Below are 21409 nucleotides of genomic sequence, written 5' to 3'. Positions count from 1 at the left end.
GGGAGGGAGGGAGGGGGTGAGGCCGGCCTGTGATGTCTGCAGTTCACACTTGAGTGGCAACGAGGCAGTAGAAAAATAAAAGAGGGCCTGCTCGGCATTCCCTGTGTGGAGCATAATTAGATTTTGATAAATGACAGATGAAAGACTCTGCCTTATAGTGCTCATAAAACAAAGTTTGCTACGACAGAGGCGCTGATGATAATGGAAACTAGTCAGGATAAGTCCTTTCTTCATCAGTCAGTGTCCATTTTCAGAGCGAGGAGGCCCGAAACAACCTCCAAAGAAATGAGACGACAACCAACTGACTCATCGATGTGTAATCCATTAAACAGCATCTGCAAGGCATAGCTGGCCAGCTCCATTCAAACCCTAATGAGCAGATTCTGTGCTAAATGAAGCAGAAAGAAGCAAAATCCACTAAAAATCCCCCTTTCTGCACGTGGTGCTGAATAGAGGGTTTTACACCAAGTGGAACAGAACAAAATGAAGAGACGAAGCCTTTCTCCACGCTGGTGGTGAGATGAAGAGATAAATCACTCAGGGTGCGGCCAAAACACACATGTTTGGAGCGGTTATCTCAACTCTGAAGCATTTCCTTCTTTAGTTCATTTGGCCAGGTGAGAACAATGTCTCTTGAACTTGGGTGTCACAGCGGCAGAAAACTACAGCACAGCCCACTCAGAGTGAGGATGGCGTTCTAAAAATACAAGGTGCAGATGGTGACATCTACCACTCATTGTTGAAATCTGACATGAGGTAGAACCTTCAGCTGCAGATTAGTCCCATTTCTTAGCTCATTATTGTTATTTTATTGCCTGTTTGACTTCTTATTGCCACCATTAACTCTGAATTAATTCAACTTTATTTATTAAACAAAAGACAGCATCCTCACTAATGCTGTGGACATGTGACTCGTAGAATAAGACAATGTGTTAATCTGTCTGTGGCACACACAGGCCCCTGACTTCCTACAAATAGCCACATTTCTTTTAAAGCTCAGTCATTTCCTAAAACAGCTAGACACTGTCATTTTTAGCATACCTCACTTAAGAAGGAAATAGCACATTTGTTGGGAAATATTTTCAGTTGCAGATTAATTCAAACATATGTTGATGTCTCAAGTTTTGACCTTGCAAAATTCCAGAAGAATTATGTAAGACAGCCACACACCTTGAATATTAATTGTTAAAGTGTGTGGCTATGCAAGGCTTGATGTCAGTTATGTAAACATTAACAGCTTTAAAAAGGAAATATTCACCATTTCAGGAAGAAAAACAGGGAGACTTAATGGTTTAATGAAGATTTGTGCCTCAACATGAACCTATACTTGGACTTCAGGTGAAAGATAAAAGCACAGATAAAGTAGTTACAGGGTTTTTTTTGGCCAAATCTGTGCTGGTTGTGAGTGACTCGGTTTTTATCTTAGTAACCAGAATCTTTGTCTGTGGTTCAGCATCTTAGTCTGTATAAGATCATCAAGTCAAACTGTTTCCCTTGTATGAAACCAAACTTCAAAACACAAAATCTCATGCCAACAGTGCTGCATTCATCAAATCTTTTTGTCACTAAGCCATTGAAGCTTCCAGCAGGCCTCAGTGTGAGGACTTAATCCATGACTCCACAGGGGGTTTGGGGGTACAGCTACAGTGCAAATGTTCCCAAAGTTGGGAGTTATGACTCACACACAGACTGAGGAGTGTTGAATGAAACAGCTCCTGTGTGGTCTCATGGTCTAAATGCTTGTTTTGGGTCTCGGCTGAGTTAACTCGTGGGTTTTGAGCTCGCTGCCATGCAATCAGCTCGCCTTTATGGTCTTGACGTCACGACCTGCATTTCAGGCACGCACGTCGCCGGCTTTACTGCATACAGTCAGCAACAGACCTGTCAGCGCTTCAAGACAGCCGAACCTTTAGAAGGGCCTTTAAAAAAGGGACATCAAGTGTCCCTCAACCTTTTCTCTTTACCTCCTCTGAACACCTTACACCTCTCTGCGACTCCTGGCTCTGTCCTGGAGCCTCACTGTAGTGCGGGTGTGTCAAGACAAGATTGCAACAGCTTCACTTCAATGACACAATAGAATTCATCCAACCCTGATATGCACAACAAACACAGATTCAGCCCGAATCCGTTCTGTGCCTCGGATGCATTGTGCCAAACACTTCACACAGCATGTTTAGTAATAGCTAATAGTTTGTTTGAACACATGACAGTAATTAGTCTTCATGGCACGCTTCTAAACCTGCCAGGCTTGTTTGAAGGACAGGTCAAACAGACAAAATTTGGCAAACAAAGAAGCAGTTTGACAGGTAGGAGATCTGTTTTCTAGGCATGCTATGCTGGACTATGCTTGAATATGTCCAGAATACACTCAGGACAAGGTGCAGACCCAAACATAGCACATAGAGTGTTCTGTCTTCTTTCCTCCTAGGCCTCTTTAGCCTAGTGTAAACAGCCAGGGACCAGTGTGCTGATAGTAGCTCCCCAGACAACAGCCAAGAGTTTCTTTTCTTTGTTGTTTCAGCCAACTCACAAAATGTCAAGATAACCAGCAAAACCAGTGCTCAGGGACTAAACTCTTCACCTCCAACAGCTTGTTAAGACACTGCAGATATCACTTGACATTCTTTACTACTAAATGTCAACAACACTACTACTACTTCAATAGTAGAGCTGATACAATACCACAGTTTTGGTATTAAAAACAAAACTTTCTACAGCTTTCTTTCAGAAGCATACATATTAAATCATTTTTTATTCTACAAAAGCAGCTACAAATCTAAAATCTAAAATGTTTTCTTGATACAAGCAGCTGTACAAGAACTTTGCCATCATAAAATTGGCTGACTTCTGATTGAACTCAGGAATTCTCTTAAAAGAAAGCGTAAACCAGACTATGAATCAGAGCAGACATTTAATGCCAGCTTTCAGTGCTTGACAGTCGCCACTTACAGGGGTGGTTATAGAGGGGTGGCATGGGGAGACTGCCACCCCTGTCAAATGTAACTAATTCATTTAGACTATTTTAAAATAACATGTAAAAAAAAAACATGACATCATTTAATGGTCTGTTATGCCCATGTTGCTAAGTGACAGAATTAGGTTAAATGAAAAAGACATTTATTTGGAAAATTACATTTGGATTTGGAAATAAAACTAAAAAAAAAAGTGTACTGATTTCTAATGCCACCTTTAGATGTTTCTACTGAGTGCTTCACTAATGTGTCACAGTAATGTTTCTACGTTCAAATTTCAAATATCGGCATTTGGGGGCTTTTCCAAGCAAATGTTGATATATATAGATTATTATGTTTTTTGTATTGTTGCCATAAAATGTTAACTACCCTTTCATATACAGTTCAAATCAAAACACAATTCCATTAACAAAAAGGTATTACTTAGTGTAAAATAAGTAAAAGGGGCAAGTATTACAAGTAATATATACATATATAAAAATAAATAATGGTGATAAAAATGTACGCTTTTAGTGGCCCCCCCTGTGTGAAGGGGCGTTTCCACACTTTTTTTTTTTTAACTGTGCTGGCACAAGTGGGGCACTGACTTATGCAAGGGAGGCATGAAGTATGTGTCTCAGCTTTCCAGTCATTCCCAGTTTTTACAATTCCAATATTGTTTATTGACCCCCAGTATGCAGAAACATTCAAATAAACTCACCCTTACAGCCTCTGAAAGATGGGGTGGCACTTGGGGTGACCAGTGCCACCCCCCTACTGGAAACCCCCCTGCCTGTGTGATGACAGCACCAGCAGTGGCCCCTAAGCCAGTTGAGTTTATGACCTCTGCCTTTAAGTCTCAATGCCACCCCATGAATATCTCTCTAGATCCGCCCCTGGCCACACACATATTTCAGTCAGTACCTATAAGTGTTCAGGTTTAATTCTCAGCCCTAACAAGGTGCGAAAAGAACAACATAAAACAAAAAAAACCTTAACTCCGATTTCTCCAAGTAGGTAATAAAAACCTTGTACTGCAAAGTCTAAAGCGCGCCAACAGACAGCACATTCAGCTGTAGCTTTATGAAGCAGCCTCATTACCTTGATAGTTTTTGTCTTTTGATCAACTAGACATGCAAAGCAGTGAAGCAGAAAGATCTTTTTTCCAGTCTGGCATAGAGACGAAGAGGGGCTTTTCAACCTTCACATTAAAGACGCCCACACAAAGCACCACTTGCATTAATTTCTCTATAAAAGCCGAAAATGTCCTCCTTTAAAAAAAACACAAACCACACTGCCACTGAAACACACACGTGTCAAAGACCAGATGTTTCTAATGACACATTAATAATTCTCCATTAAATGGCGCTGTGCACTCATTCACTTACCTGCAGTTGGGTGGTGGATCCAACGTAATGTCCGCCAATTCCTTCTGAATTCTGCAAAAGCAAATACAAGCCGTGCATCAGAAGCTAAGCCTAGATCAAATACTGCAAAAGCCTGGATAGAGACAGAGGGGGTCCGGTGGAAATGAGAACAATCTTCAGGTAAATATGTACCAAACTAAAACCTTCAAGCATTTTTTGACAGAAATTTCAAAAGAAACACACCTCTCAGTTACTGAAATCTCTCACGGTGGACAGGTGGACAGGACACTCAACTGCTCTTAATGTTCGAAACTAGAATAGTCTAGAATAGTGCGGTTTTGGACCGGTGATCTTTCCATGTCCATCTTCTTAAATGAATTCTCTGTTGCTCATAAGTAGGACAGTTGTTTTCAGCTGTTGGGGAAATGATTAATACTCTCCCTAAAGAGACAGAACATCAGTCCCGGGAATAAGAGGCACTACATTTAGGATAAGATGCAGCTCTAAAACTTTAAACTGCTCACTTTAGCCGGTGTGGAGTGAAACCTAAAAGGAGGGTAAACTACAACCTGCATGAAGTGGACTAATCTTTGTCTTGCTGTCTAAAAGTGACCCCCGTCCCGCCCCTGCCAACCGTCAATCTCCTGCCTCCAGCCCCGGAGAAGGCTCACCCTTTTAGGCAAGCCTAGTGGAGCAGGGAGTTTGGAGCGGTCTTGAGCTCCATGGCTGGCTTTGCTTTCTCGGGTTTCTTTGGAGGCGGTTCCGGAGTCTCTGCTGCTGCTGCGCTGCTGCTGCTGCTGATGCTGCTGCTGATGATGATGATGAGTTGAGGATGAAGAGGAGGAAGAGCTGGTGCTGGCACGGGAATCTTCATCCGACATACCGAGCCTGGGCAATGGCACAACATAACACCAGATTCAGGAAGGTACACAAGCCAAACTACTCTTCCCCTAAATCATGTTCACTCCCCATTGAACCCCATTTAAAAAATCTAACATTTAACTGTAGAGCCTTGCTTAAAGGCAAATGGGTGCAGCTTGTGCAACACTTGAGGTCTTCAGGTTTCACTCTTAAATTCGGCCTACGTCCAATACACTGATACTTTAATAAAACCAGTTACTCCCACTGTAAGCAGCAGTGACTCCTTTGAACCAAACTAGGTGAAGATTTTATTGAAATGTACAGCTATATAGTGGTACACCTGTGCACCGAACGTAACACAGGATCCATATCATTCCCTTACAATCACACGGCGTGTTTTCTTAAGTCGAAACTGATGCCGATAAGCGCGTCAACTTTAAATTTGAAGATGTTTAAATGGAATCTTGCACGCCGTTTTCTCCATACGTAAACGGGGCATACATCGCGGCTATACACTGCAACTATGGATCCCACGGTGCAGTCTCCATAAGCGCTTCCGTCGTTTTAACTACCAGGGCCTAAACTAGACGTTGACCCGAGTTAAGTGGATCCATCAGTTTAAATCGCCGCCGTGTGCATGTTATTGAGGAACTTAAAGTGCTTATCGGCGGAGCATTTCTCCTCTTTCATAACGCTGAATTGTGACCTCGGCTAATGTTTGCAGTCGGGCGTTATTTTTAGCCTTGTCGGGCTGCGACAAAGGAAATCATTTGGTGAAATAGTTCGGCTAAAGGCCTAGTTCTGCCTGACACCGCCGAGCGATACACGACACACAGGACCTCCGCGCTCGGTAGAGGCGAAGAGGTCGCAATGGAAAAGCAGAAATACATCGACGGGGCGATGTCGCAGTCGGCAGGGAGCCCCAACACTACACCTCAACAATTTCCATGCGAATGAAACTTTCACCTAAAGAAGTCAGCGAGGTGCCACCGCGCTGTCAGACCGTGCCCAACGCCTTCCACCCGAATTAAGACATTCAAAACAAACACAACACGCCGTTCACTCGAAGGTTTTCCTCGCATTTTTAAAGCTATATCCGTCGACATGCAGCTGATCTCAGTGCAGCCAGTCACAGGATGGACCGACTCCTAAATTCTCCTCTGACGCTAACACGGATACATTTGTAGTCCCAACAGCCTCTAAAAGACACACATTACACAAACTGTTAGAATATGATGCGCTGTGATACAAATATTTAGTATTTGATACCTTTCTTTGTGTGTGTGCACAGCCTATGTGTGTGTGCCTCCGCCGCCTGGACGCACCAATGTCAAAACACCGACGATGAAGAGACACTCAACTTCCGGTCATCATTTTAACAATAAAAGCACAGGCAAACGGAGGTGGCAATATGTAATTGATAAGATAAGACAAAGATAAACTTTACTGATGCACGCAGGAACAAAGATAAGTACAATAACTGCATAGTGTGTACCTTTAAAAACATACATAGTGTATAAAAAACATGAAAGGTACTAGATATCATATACACCAATAGTAACTAGATACAAAATGCAAGAAAATGACTTTGGTCATTTGACTTTGAGAACTGTGGGAGAGATGTGCATAAAACCTTCAAAATAAAATGCTCAGTATCCAATTATTGTATTAGATATTTTTAAATTAAATATTTGTATGATGATTAGTAGCTATTATTGGTGTTTGAGCATATGGAGTTTGTTTAAAACATTTGTAAATGTATTATATTTATTAGGTCTAAAATAATGTCATTGGTTCTTGAAATGTCATCAACTGAGGGGTAAATGTAGGTATGTGAAGGGGGTCAAGTGTCGTGAGTTGAGGTTTCGGCGCTTTTATTTTTGCAGGGTTCAACAGTCTACTTTCCGGGATTCTCGTGAACAGTGAGCGAGAACTTGACGCTGCTGCCGCTGGACGCGTGCCTCTTCTCGCCGGAAGTGTCGGTCCAGCAGCAGACAGACGTCCTGACATTGTCAAATACATTCATCATTCTAGTGTTTCACACGGCGTCAGCGTCAAAGAGTGTCAAACAGAGACAGAGCGCAGTAACAGAGTCAAACAAAACAATAGAGCTAACTTATATTCAATGGAAACAGTAGCCAGAGAAGAAAGCCATTCATTTACTCAGACCTTTCTCCAGCATGGAGAATACTTCATTCCCTACACTGTTAACTACCTGTTACTTAACACTGCCTGCCCCCTGCAGCAGGCTTGGACACTGTTGTTCCTGTTAAATGTTGTTGAAAATTGATGGTTAGCTTCTCCATTTTGTTAAGCAAGGACTCCTAATAGAAGCAATGTATAAAAACGCTTTTTATCATTTTACACATTTCCAAAGTCATTTATTAGCTATCAAGCAGGAAAACTGTGTATAAAACACATTACAGCGATGAATCATAAGATATTTAGGAGACTTATGTGACAACAAAAACAAAGCACAACCTTGTGTAGCTTATTACTAAAACCCACTCCTTGCTGGGAAGTCGTAAAATCAGGCTAACGGCTAACAGTAGTAACTCAGGCTACTGTTAGCCATTAGCCTGAGTTACTACCCAACACTAAAACAGGGCGACTGAGAGTTGAGTGACAGTTTTAAAAGGCCATTATAGTGCTTGATAAAGTGGCCTGACATGTGAAATGTGTTGTGGGTTAAATAAACATTAAACAAAGCGGTCGCCATGAAACAGTTATAAAGTGACACTTTGATGGAATTTTCATAGCATGTACTCTCCTGAGCTAGCTCCTCCAGAGAGACTATTAGGGGAGTGAGCGCTAGCTTTATTTCATTTACATTTCTTCATGTGACAAAAAGTATGAAAATTAATTTGGTATCTTTCTAATGACTTAAACCTGACATATCACCTCCTCACAGCCGGTAACATGCTTCCATCCTGAATCCTAATTTTGCCCATGTGGGACCTTGAGGCCAGGGCCGGCGCTGCTGCTGAGGGAGCGGATTTTAGCAGCCTGGAGGGAGTTTACATTAAAAACTACCTTTAGGCCAACAACATAAATAAATCAATGAAAGATTCACTATTTTCCAGAGATAAATGCACCATACAAGAACAAGATAAGATGATATAAGGCTTTAAAACTATATTTTAAGTCAGGGCCCCTACACAAACTCATTAGTAATAATGCAAGTGTCACCTTAAGGCTGTCCATAGATTGGTTTACAGTGTTGAATGAGCTGTTTATCAATTTATGACAAACACCACAAGGTGAAACTGGATCCTTGAGGGTCTGGGGCCATGGGGCAGATTTTAGAAATTCAGGCTTGCTATTTATTCAGCCAGCAGAGTTTTATTCTTGTCTTAAGAAAATATAACTGCAACAGCTGAATGAATCCAATCTGAAATGTTCATATGATTAAAACAATGGAGACTGTCCCTTTTGTGTCTGGTTGGAATTTTATGGGGCATGTTGAGGGGACTTGGGCAATGTGTGTATGTGTGTAATGGGGATTTGTGACGTGAAAACATATATATGCAAAACTAAATGTAAAATATATGACAATTATAAAGCAGATGTAAAAAGAGTGTTCAGCTACAGACTGTTTGGGACAAACTGTCCATGTTGTTCCACATAATAACCTTTTCAGCATTTTGGCTGTGGGAGTGAGAGCATGTCTGTCCTAACTGCAAACAAAGACAGTCTCCAACACATTATACTTGTATAATATACATCATTATGCAGAACAGGCACATTTTTATTCACAGGCCAACGTTGGCCTTTTCACTCCTATTGATCACTTACCTCTCACTGCATATGTTACATTACTATCCATGCCTCAGTGACTTCTCCTTTTCTGTCAGACTCTCCCTCCCACAGCCTGTGAAGGAGGAAGAGAGGAGGGAGGAGGGTGGGATGAGGCCTCCCCCTCCCCCTCCCGATGTGTCAACCATAATTAACTCTGCCACTGTTACTCCACTTTGCTGGTTTTGCAATGCATCCAGAGACTTAAAACCACAGCAAGGCTCAGTCTCTGGCTCAGAACGAGGCGTACACCAACAAGTGTTCAGCTTTTCAACATCACTGACACACCCCACAGTTCCACCTATTAGTTAGCCAGCTAGCTCTCGCAGCATGGTTCATCTTCCTCCTCTTTGGGTCATCAAAAAAGCTTTCTTGGAAATGCAGGAATTAGTCATTAAAGCTGAAATTGACAAGGCAGGATCAAGTGGAAGTCATGTCCAGTCCTGTAAATCTATTATTTAAAGCTTTTTTCATTTGCTGAAACACTGACAGTAGAACATGAGACAGATAATCTGTGAAACAATCAGGTTCCTCTGGCTCCTTCTAGTGCTCCTAATGGCATTAGCAAGAATCAACCAGGCCTGAATGAAAACAACCAATCAGAGCCGAGAAAGGTAGTTAATAGTTGAGATTCATTCCCAGAGACTCAACAATGAACTGTCTTCAAGCCTTAAACCCAAACCTAACCTGAACCTGATTGTTTCACAGATTATTATGTCTCTTGTAGGATGTAGGATGTAGTGAACGTTCAAGCAACAATGGAAAAAAGTTATTCTTATAAAAACCTATCTACTGCAGCTTTCATCCAGGCAACGTTTGCACACTTATCCATCTGTCCTGTGCACGCAACTTATTATGTAACATCTTTTGCTTATACAAGATACTAACTTGTGTTTAAAGGTGTGCAACATAAAGGAATTTGTGCACACTGGATATTATCTATTATCTAATGCCGTGTTCACAGAAGATAACTTGTGCAAAGATATGATCTAGCTAATATCTTGTTAATATTATTATCACATTAGATATCTAATATCTTCACACAATATGTGTAACTTGTGCTCACAGTATATTATCTGACATCTTGTTTGCACAAGATTATAATTTGGTGCTCACAAATATTAGATAATATCTTTTCTTCTCTGCACTGATTATTATCTTTTGTGAGCAAGATAAAAATATCGTCCTTCAGGACTTCTAGAGACTTGTGGGACTCTGTTGAGAGGTAAGTACATCAGAGAAGCATTGATTAACAAATAACTCCTAAAATCCACTGAACACCCAGACTGCTGATATATGATATTATGAGAGGAGGCAAGGGAGGATTTTTCCTAACTTTGATGCAGTTTTATTGACTGACAGCTCTACATTTGCTGTGAAATAAAAGGAGGAACCTCTGTCATTTTGAAGATGCCCCACGCTGTCCGTCATCAACATGGAACTACAGCACTATTCCACTAATAGCTGAGTGTTCATACTCAGGCTTTCATTTCTTCAGTTAACTTTCCTGGTTTAACTTACATGAAAACCTGCAACACATTAAAGCTGGCCTTTTTTGTGCACACAAGGTGTGTTTGACATAATGTCTGTACTGCTTAGGCAATTAAGTGCTGTTTGAAGTGTAGTATTTTAGCTCATGGCAGCAGACTGAGGAAATGTGCTCTTTGAACTGAAGTTATGAGCTACCAACCAGGATAGTTGTTCTCTTTAGGAACTCTAAATTCATTCTAAACACATTTTGAGTGCATAAAGATGATGTGAAATGAGAGGAGAGTATAATAAAAATAGAGATATGGGGCCCGGGAAACTTGCAAGAAACTCAAAAGGCTTTTAAATGCCTGTAGAAACATGGTGGTTCAACATGGCAGACTCCATAGAAGAGGACCCACTCCCTTTGTAGAAAGCAACTAGGTAACAAAAACACAACACTTCTTATTTTTCAAGGTGATTATCTACACTAATTGAAAACATTACCTATGAATTTTATTATTCCCCATTTTCTGGCCAATAGATCCTCCTAAATGTTAACACACTGGACCTTTACGACCTATTACCCGCTTTAAGAACGTCAGAGCAAGGATCGCCTTATGGGTCATCGCTTGCTTTCAGGATTAAAAACTCAGCTGCTCTTAAAGCGCTAAGGCCATTGGTTGAGAGAGACAAACAGCACAGCTTGGGGACTAAACACAACCCTTTTCCTTCATTCATTTCCATGAGACACTGTGTTGGGGACAGTGCGGGGGGTGCCAACACAAGTTTGGCACTGGGCAGGAAAACCGCCGGGGGTTCCGTCCAGTGAACCTGGCTCAGGCTTTTCGCAGCCGTCTCTGGTACTTATGTTCACCAAATCAAACACACCAAGCAGACATTCCTGGGGCAAATTTTTCCCATTACAGGCAATCTAGTAACAGGCAGGAAAACCCCTGTTTTATTCTGGTCAATTATGTTGACGACACTCTTAAACATTGCTGACCAGCTGATAATTATGTATATGTATATATCGTAACAATAAGTCAGTGACTTTCATTTTTACACAGGCATGATAATGATGCAAGGCATATGTTGGCTACGATAACTTATTAGTGACAGGCCATACACACAAGTAGCGTTATAAATTGCTCTACAGTTTGATAATCCGTCAAGCTTTGATCTGCTTGCTCAAAACTAGACTGTATTTCATTGTCTCCCAATGGCCAGCCACTGGTGTTCCCAGTTTTAGTCTGAATGAATGGGAAAGGGAGTAACATTCGCAACACATTTACTAGGCATAAATTGTATTGGAACTGGAAAATCAATTATTCATTCATTTTATATGAAGCGTTATATAAGATACTTCTGTAGTGTATGTCTACTAGCACTAAATTAAGTTACCAGCAAACTGAATATGAACTAAACCTAATAAATCACATAAATTAATTTCTATTTTGTGTGAATTCACAAGCAAGCTTTCACTCTCTAAATCACTCTACTCTCTGTGGGTGCAGCCTGCTGAAGATCATTTCTAACAGGGAAGCTTGGGTCAGAGAGATTGCCTGCATGTTACACACACTGTAATCCACACACACACACACACACGTCATATTAAAGCCACGAGGACTTGGAGACACAGCTGTCACAATTTTACAGCCAGTGTTTAATTGAGTATTCAATGGGAGTATGGTTCTCACCAAAGGGCTTTAAATGTACAGCAAACTAACCACTATTCGTCATACAGTGGTGGATGGGGCTCACTCCATGCCAGAACTCTGCCGGGACAGCATAATACCATAACTACATGTTCCACTGGCATGAACACAATATCCTGGATTGCCATGCCAACTATATTGACTCGGAGCGGTAAAACCACTGAAAGGGAAAACAAACAGAAAGCAAACCTCACTTCAGTGTGATCATTTTTACATGAAAACCATCACATGAAAACGGAATAATACACGCACACTTTTGATAAAGAAGATGACGGAGTTTGTGCAGACAATGTTATAAACAATGCCAATACATAAGAACAACATCGACAAGAAAATAACAGTTTAAAGGCTTTTCATCGACCATACTCAACATTCAGTGTATTGGGAAAAATACAATCCCACATAGACTCTTTGACTAAAAAAGGAACGGCTTTTCAAGTCAGCATGGAAAAAAATAACAGTTCATTTTCCTGGGGTGCGGGGGGCAGGTGATGTAAAGGCGTCTCCTACAGAGAGGGGAGTGTGCTTTTTGTGTTTGTGTGTGGTGTGTTGGTGGTGGTGGGGGGGAAGGGTGATCCTGGGTCTTATGTGATGTGTCCATTGTGTTTTTTATGTCAGTGCTCGGCTCTTTGGTCACGGTACTGTGTGGCAATGCTTCCAACCAGAGGGTCGGGCTGTACACAAGAGGGGAAGAAACTCAGTGAGACTCCATACAGGCAAACAAAGTATTTCATTGATGGATGATGGAGTGTTAAAAGCTTCTCCTTCTTTTAAAGACCCTCTTTAGACATGTATTAAATACACATATACAAATAGGTCAGCTTGAAACAATAATCATGTGAATATGATGTGTATTTTTCCACAAAAAAGTATAAAGGTCCACCATAAAAATCTTTTAAAACTTATTCCCTCTTACCTTCATTAAACTTCCAGAATCTCTCGAATATGATAAATGGTCTGTTCATTTTCTAAGCTTTCCCTGCTGGACACAAGGATGGGTCTCCTCCTTACTGTAAAGTCATTCTTCAGTGGATGTGCACTGGTGGCTTCAAGTTTCTACATCACACTGTACAAGTTGATACTGGACCAGGACTGACTTCATAACTATTTGTGATGTCACAAATCATGCTGGTAGGCCCCGCCCCTTATGCTTTCTTGTAGACAAGCAGAAGTTTTGGCCTGATGACCAAAAACATCCACAGTAAATTCAATGCAAATCCAGCCAATAGTTGTAGTTACTGAACCTTGCCATGGGCGTGTTATAATGTAAACTTCTCGTAACAGATTTCCTGAGGGGACAATGTGATATCAGCAACAGCCTTCACAAACCCACATCTGTGGGAGTGATATTTTATTTATTAGGACATACAGCATGTTTGCACAAACAACCGCACCGTGCTGTTTGACATCCAATTACCTGACACAGTGTATCAAACTCTAAAATGGTGTCGAAACCTGCGGCCGACCACCTTGGCTCATCAGCATGCATGGGAATTTTATTACAACCAGTGAAAACCACAGAAAAGCCGTAAGTCAAACAAATGGAGCTCCATCATTCCTGCGGTCTGAAGTGAAGCTTGTATCGTATGACGTACAGTGCGGCCGACACTTTTATCGACAGCACGGTGAAATGTGCATGCTGCTGTAAATCAGAGGTGATCATAGTGGGCTCCAGCAGCAGCTGTGCCGTCCGGTCTGTTGATACACCACACACGTCCGGTCAGTCAACAGCCACCATTACGAATTCCCACTGGCTCCTCTATTGATTGTGCTGATGCTCGACTCGTTGCGCCGCTGGTCAATTTCTCAGTGAGGTGACAGAGACAGAAACAAATTCCCCGAGCCTCACACACACTCTGCTTGGCTGTGGACTGTCTCCTGCGGGGCTCGGCCTGCTGACGGAGCAGTGTGATGAGCTTGGCTGAGCAAGCAGCACAAACACCCCTCTGCACTAATCCCTGCTAGGGTTTCAATGATGGGGGTTTTTACAGGCTTATACCCATATTTCTGGATGAATGGATCCTTACACATCATGGCATTGTAGCTGAAAGCTGGAAGCATCTGACTTCTTAAGTGACAGCTTGAGCCGGAGACAGAAGTCCTGTTGGAATTGTTTGTTGGTGAAAGCTTGTAAATGGTTTAATGCCTGAATCATCAATGACTGCATTATTTATTCTTTCCTTGTTTGTGCTTTAAGGGCCAAAACTAAGATTGTCCTTTGTAGATTTGGGCTCCCAAGGGTTGGTGTTGTGGATGAAGCAGCAGCTACGCTCTGTTCACACATACATATGAACTCAAGGTGTCATTGTATTCAAACAAAGTACTTGGTGGATTGTTGAACAGCATCTGAAACACAAAAACTGGCACTCCAACAAGCACGCCTCACACAGGAATTGTCCGGGTGTGTGAAGGTGAGGAAGCATGCAGGGTTTGAACTCTCTCAAGATCTCTTTTTTATTTTTCACACAGCTCCTTCCATAGTTCAGCACCCAGTGAGATCAGCAGCACGAAAGTCTTTGAGGAGAAATCAGCATTTGAATGGTCGTGTCAGCTGTCATTCAGAACAACTACAAAAAATGTTGACCTTGGTTGGATCACACTTCGTACAAGCTAGTCAGTTTCAAGCAAACCCTGGAGACGAAACAGGATGCCATTCTTTGACTTCTAAAAGCATGTGAAACCTTAGAATCAAGGAGGGGGCACGTTTGACAATCTTTGTAACTTTCTGAAACAGACAATAGCTGAAATTTCCAGTAAATCAGCAAAAGACAATGCAAATGAATGCTTGTTTCCATCCACTACTGTTATGTGGTTATTGGGTGATGGTTCATGAGATTAGCAGTAGGTGTCAAACTGTGAAAACCAGTGCAGAAAGGGTGGAGGATGGAAATATAACATTTGTATGTATTTTCATGCAGCGTCTGTAGATAAAAATGGTAACACAACCACAAAAATTCCTATATTCAGGTGATTATACACTAATGAAAACATACCTATGAATATCATATTCCATTTCTGCCAATAGATCCTCCTAAATGTTACACACTGGACCTTAACTCTTAAGCATTAACTCTTTTTTGAAAAAGGCAAAACCCACCTCAGTACGTGTAAAAATGTTTTGGCTTTTTTTTAATTTTGCCGTTTCCATCATTCCAATCATTCCTTTCTAAAACGATACTACGTTTATGTAAAGACGCCTGATATCTCCAGCTATTTTCCAAGTTTTAGAACTACCTCTATCACTTTTCACATGTACAACCAAGTGCAACACCATGAATGCCTGTGAGGAAAGACTAAAAGCATTGTTAAGTTCACAAAGACACGCAAACGAGAGAATTCAGGAAGAGAGATGGTGGAGGCCGTGGGACGCAGCCAGGAGGAGGCTGTGATGGAAGGCTTTTGCCTTTAGACGTAGCTGGATGACATGTTGTAGAAACAAGTTTGTTTGAGGCAAGGCGCCTCCTCCAGATGGCTTCAAGATGACCAGAGTTTGGTAAACTGGGAAAATCCAGAAGATAATGAGGCAAATATTGGAGCTGTTGGACCAACAGTGCAATCAGGAGGACAGATTACAACAGTTGTTCAGAGCAATTTTATGATAATCTCAGCCACTTCACTTGTCATACAAAAGGCAGCTGCACTAGCTGAGGACAGAAACCGTTTTTATCTCACATATTCTACAGGTTTGACAAACTGACACCCCTGAAGCTACTGAGGGAAAAAAAGCAGACACCTTTATTATAAAAGACTGGCCAGATATCAGCACATATCAGCCAGATATATACGATCTAGCCCGGACAGCAGTAGCAGAAATCACTGAGGAGAAATCCCTCTGGCTTTGTTAAAAAATTTAAGATTACTTTTTGAACATCCCGCAGAGGTTGAGACAGGAAAAGACGGGGAGGAAAAGGGATGACATTCGACAGAGGCCCTGGGCTGGATTTGAGCCCTAGATACGCTCTGACATGGCATGTGGCTTCGCCCCAATGAGCCACCAGGACGCCCCAGGTAGAAATGTGCTTGTGGGGCGTGATACAGGGCTCAATGTGGCATGACGGCAGCGACGGCAGCCCTGGGAGGGTTGATTAACTGTCATTCCATCCTCTTCCCCCGCTTTAATGAGCCACATGCCAATGATCTCCGCCTGCATGGGAAAGAAAATCTTCAGACGAAAGGCGGTGGAGAGGGAAGGAGAGATATTTTTAGGGTATTTCAGATCCCAGGCCCACATTCAGCACTTGAGGCTGGGTTTAAGAAACTTAAGCAAGTGGTGAGAAGTGTAGCGAGCGGACTGATTTTGATGAGGCAAGAGGCAGAAAGAGGGATGGAATATGCGTGGGTAAGGGAGAGGGGGGGTGACTGGGTTTTTTTGGCGGGGACGGGGTGTCGATCAAGTGTCTTTTGTATCACACTTTAAAGGAATCATCCATTTCATCTCGTCAACATCTGAAAATGTCGAGGAGGAGGAGGCGGAGGAGGAGAGGAAAAGCTATTCTCATTTTCGCCCAAGGAGGGAGAATCTCCGCTGCTAGGTTTATCAAAGAGCAATCCCCGCAGAGAGGACACAAGCTATCATCAGAGGTGTTCACAATCATCACTATCGCTCCCCCCCTTTCTTTTCTGTTGCCATCTCATTCCCCACTATTCACATCTGAATTCACCTGTCATTCTTCTGCCCTTTTAAGTCCCCTCCTTCCACCTTTTCTTGCTCTGGTACATTTCTCCCAGTTCTTCCTCTTTGAACCTCACTGCTGTGATATTGGACACATTTTATTTTTGCAGCTGCTTTTACCACCTCTGCTTGCTCAATTCAATACTAATGTCGCACCAACAGACATTAACTGTATTGGTAGCTGAGGACCAGTCGAACGACTGGTTTAACTGGTCCATAAAAGATAGATTTAATTCCCCTCTTCTCCCATTCCTTTGCCCTGCTGGTAAACTGGGCCATAATGGATCTAATTAGCTTTAAAAATGTTGACGTCTTCTCAATGAATGGTGTCAGCTGTTTATAGGGGTTGCGTTTAGCCAAACAGTCCTGGTTAAATATTGATTGAGCTGCAATGAAGGGAGCAGGAATACCCAGGCTCGCTGTTTACGACACAACATTATGAGAGGGTAAATGCATGTTCATTATATCTAATAAATTATAAAACTGATTGCTGAAATATATTCAGCAATGATACCAAATATCTCACAAACATTTTCATCTCTTTCTTTAACAATCCTTTATTCATGTTTGAATAAAGCCACATCATGGAACATTTAAGGAATGGAGACCCTTTTCTAAAATCCCAGAAGCTGTCACTTTAACTGATAGATGAAGCGAGCAATAGCGTGCTGCTGAGTCCTAAAACCCAGAACAGCTTTTTAGCACTTCCTGCTCTATCGTCTTAGTCAATGGGTTTTGAATAGGTTTTTGGTTAGATGCTTGAAATAAGGTCTGTGGTTAACAAGAGCTTTTAAAGAGATTTTCATTTTCGTTTTGTTGTATGACATGAAATACGTCAGTATATAGCCCACCTGTGAATTTTGAAGCTTTTACGTGTCTTATAAAAGGCAGATGCTAACAAATGGCTAAATTAGACTACAGAGGTTGTCGGTGACATTAAACACAGACTTATCTTCTTGTCTAGTCCAACCTTCTCAACAGCCCTCGTTCGTGTTTGATCCAAAACAATAGCTCATTCCCTGACTCAAACTTTACAATTGTAGATTTGAATTTACAAGATCTTATTACTCAGCTTGAACAGTTTCGTTAGTGGTGGCTGACGTTGCAAGTCAATGCAAACAGTACCACTAAAAGCCTGTGTATCGCTGGCAATTGTCCTAATCGATTCGATCTTTAACTTCATAAGGTTCTGAATCGATAATCACGATTCAATTCGATTCACATTCAATTCAATTCAATCTGCTCTTGTACAATAATGCAAATAAGCCCGGCAGAGAATCGGCACCCTGGCTAATGCTTAGTGTTTCCCTCCCGGGGGCCACTTTTTTTTTTTTCTTCGTTTTTGGGCCCCGGCGCCTCTGCGTTTTCGGATCTAACCGTGTAGCCGTATGATGACTACCGCTTGTCCAGTGGTTTCTGAGGTTGTAGTATTTCTACGCAATAACTGCAGCCTCCGCTTGCGCCAGATTGCGACCACTCTTGGTTTACTCCAGCTCTTTGTTCCTTTCTGCTGTTTCTCAAACTCTGACCACATCGCTTCCAGACCATCCAGCACTCTAAGTTGGGCCACCGGGCTTGCCTGAGTGGGGTTCCTCACTTGTCCGGTCATCTTTGTGCTATGCACGCTTGTGCCTGCCTTGAACCGTCAACCCTGAATGCTAAACACAGCTGCTGCCGTCCATCACCGGACAAGATCACTGGGGCAAGACCTTTTCATGGGGAAAAACACTCTGCATGCTCCCATGCCCCTCATGAAATCGATATTCGCAAACAATTTAAAATGGAAATCGATCCACAAAACTCGCATTAAATCGATTTTTTTTCACCCAGCCCCTAATCTCTACACTTTATCATCCATTCCCAGATCCCAAACAACGGTGGCTGTTCATTTGTTGAGGATCTATCTAGCCTGAACAAACGTCTAATCTACTCCATAAAGCCTTTGTCTTCACGTTGCCAGAGCCTTATTTTCTGAAAATAGAAAATGGGGAAATCGTGCCATCATCTGCCAGCCACTCTGCTTACAGATGCCTGTTTGGAAAGGCCTCTCAGCCGATTTTAACGCCCACGCAAGTGCTTCCCCATCACACGCCACTGCCCGTCCATCTCTTAACTATGCTGCTGTCTGTGATACAAACGAGCATCTCCCAAGCCCTCAAACCGTGACGGCAGCAACTCTCTGCTGTAACATTATTATCCCACAGAAATGGCACACAGTGTCCGCTCCATCCCTGTCACAGCCCTAAGAATATGACCAAGCCGACGGTGTGTGTGTGTGTGTGTGTGTGCTGCTGCAGCTCCTCCACCAGGCGTCTTGCAGTGCAGTGACAGGCAGCCAGATGGCACCAGTAGGACACGCTCTGGAGATGGGTGAGGGCCAGGACAGCTCCAGCTTCGTCCTTCCACACAAGGCATGATCCAGACCAGAATCTCATACTCCACCTGCGACTGCTTGATCGCTTACAGCTGGTAGCCCTCCCTCGTCACCCGGAACCGTCACCCCTGCGGCGCACACGGACAGAGGTTACATCAGCATCGGTTTCTACAAGACAACCAGGATCATTTTGGCTTAAGCTGCATGAAGGCAACATTTTGTGCAAACTATCTGAATATAAGATTATTATAATTCACTTTTTATTCTAGCATTACAATATTCATTTATAAAATTAAATCCTTTAATTGTTACACCTATAAAATCTTAGAAAATAGTAGAAATTAGAATTTTTCCCCGGGTGACATCTTCTAATATCTTGTCCGTCTGACCAACACTTCAACCTACAAATCACACACATTCTGATTAATTGGTTCTGACTGAATGAGCCCAGACAGGCCTATAAAGGAGGTCTGCCAATATAGTAATGCATTAATAAACATCTGCATTATCTCAACTCCATCTAAGGGGCTATTCTACAGTAAATGCACAGGACAATACAGAGGAAAAAGCTCATAGAAAACGGTTGCTGTATCTGAAAGTCCCTGTGGATCTAGTCAACAGTGAAGTGAGGACAGTCCTGTAGAACTCAGCAGAGCCTAACAGCACAACAACATCATTAAGGAGTGACCTTTGACCTTCCTTAAAACGAAGGCTGCTGACCGGGACAGGCAGTCCAGGCGCTGCTTGCTTTGTGACTGCAGCTTGCCCTCGTTTATGTCCTCCCTCTTTTATCCTCTCATTAAGCCTCCATTCCTCCCTTCACATCTCCTTCTTATGAGAAATAAACAGCCCTTGTGTTGTTTGCGAGCTCAGCCCTCCCTTCCTCACATTCCACGCCGGCTTTACTGAGACAGAGCCGTAAACAGGACGCTTTCCATCACCTGAAAGGATTTCAGAAAAGGCGAGGGGATCGATGGTGACTGGTCGAGGGCAGGCGTCTGAGTCTTACACCGCTGAGATGGTTAGTGGTGGCATGCTAATGCTGGCAGCCCTGCAGCAGCCATGAAAAAAGATCCTTGGCCAGCCTGTGTGGTCTCATTAACAGCCTGTAATCCCATCATGGCTGATGCTAATAGATTATGATGCTGCCTCCGCATAACAAAAGCTATGGGTCTAATCCTACATCCCCTCTGTGTTATGGATTCATCCCTCGGCCTCTAAACACAACCTCTACATCCTCATTTTGTATCCCAACAACTCTGATAAACACTTGAGTCATTTGTTAAGAAAATAATGTTCAAATTATCTGTATCCAGCTTCTCAAATGTGAGTATTTTCTGCTTTCTTCAGTCCTCTCTGACAGTAAACTGAGTATCTTTGGGTTGTGGACAAAACAAGACATTTGAAGACTTCACCTTTTGGAAGCTTTGGAAACAATGACCAACATTTTGCACCATTTTCTGACCTTTCATGGACCAAATCAACAGTGACAATAATCGTGACAGCCCTAGTGTGTAATTCAAGTAAATGTAGCTTTCACAGAAAACACTTCCATACCTCAGTATGAATATGTAAAGCAAATGTCATGACAGTCCATCTAAACATCTTTTGACGCACTAGAGGAGAGCAGTTCTTCTTCTGAGAAACAGCCTGACGGAGTTAGAGGAGTCAAGGGGTGGCTAAAGTCATTAGAAATCATCTTTTCGTGAATATCCACTACATGTCATAGCAATCACAAAACATCCACAACAACAGTCCATCAAAGTTTTAGATGGACCGACAAACGTCTCATAACATAAATGACATGCAATGTGAAATGACTGTTTTGTCTATGGAGTCTGGTTGTGAGCGATTTTACGGCTGTTTCTGGTTAAACAAAAGGGCTAATTATGGGCTGATATTTGTGCCGCCTAGTTAGAAACTGAATTTGAATCATTTAGAACTGAATCTGAATTGCTCAACTTGAATTATCCATTAAAAAACTGAATTAACTGAAGGTAGTCCTATCTCTGTAGGGATTCCTTTCCAATAAGTGTCCAGACTCTTTCAAATAAACACAATCGATCCTGTCAGTGAAAAGACCAAGCATGTTGACCTAAATGGGCACAGTTCTGTCCCCAGGATAGTTAGACGCGCGGTGGTTACATTACCGCCCCACTAGGCAACCTGGCCTCATGGATCCTCTATGCAGCCTCACCAGATAA

General features: G+C 42.3%; 1 pseudogene; it reads right to left on the bottom strand.

The window, feature by feature from the left end:
• The window catches only part of LOC118342312, an 88649-nt pseudogene that overhangs the window by 9556 nt on the left and 57684 nt on the right, over nucleotides 1-21409 (bottom strand).

This window comes from Morone saxatilis, unplaced genomic scaffold, assembly GCF_004916995.1.
Source record: "Morone saxatilis isolate NCDOM2014 unplaced genomic scaffold, NCSU_SB_2.0 Contig9, whole genome shotgun sequence".
Lineage (NCBI taxonomy): Eukaryota > Metazoa > Chordata > Actinopteri > Moronidae > Morone > Morone saxatilis.
Note: the sequence above shows the minus strand (reverse complement) of the source record. Positions and strands in the feature narration are given on the sequence as shown.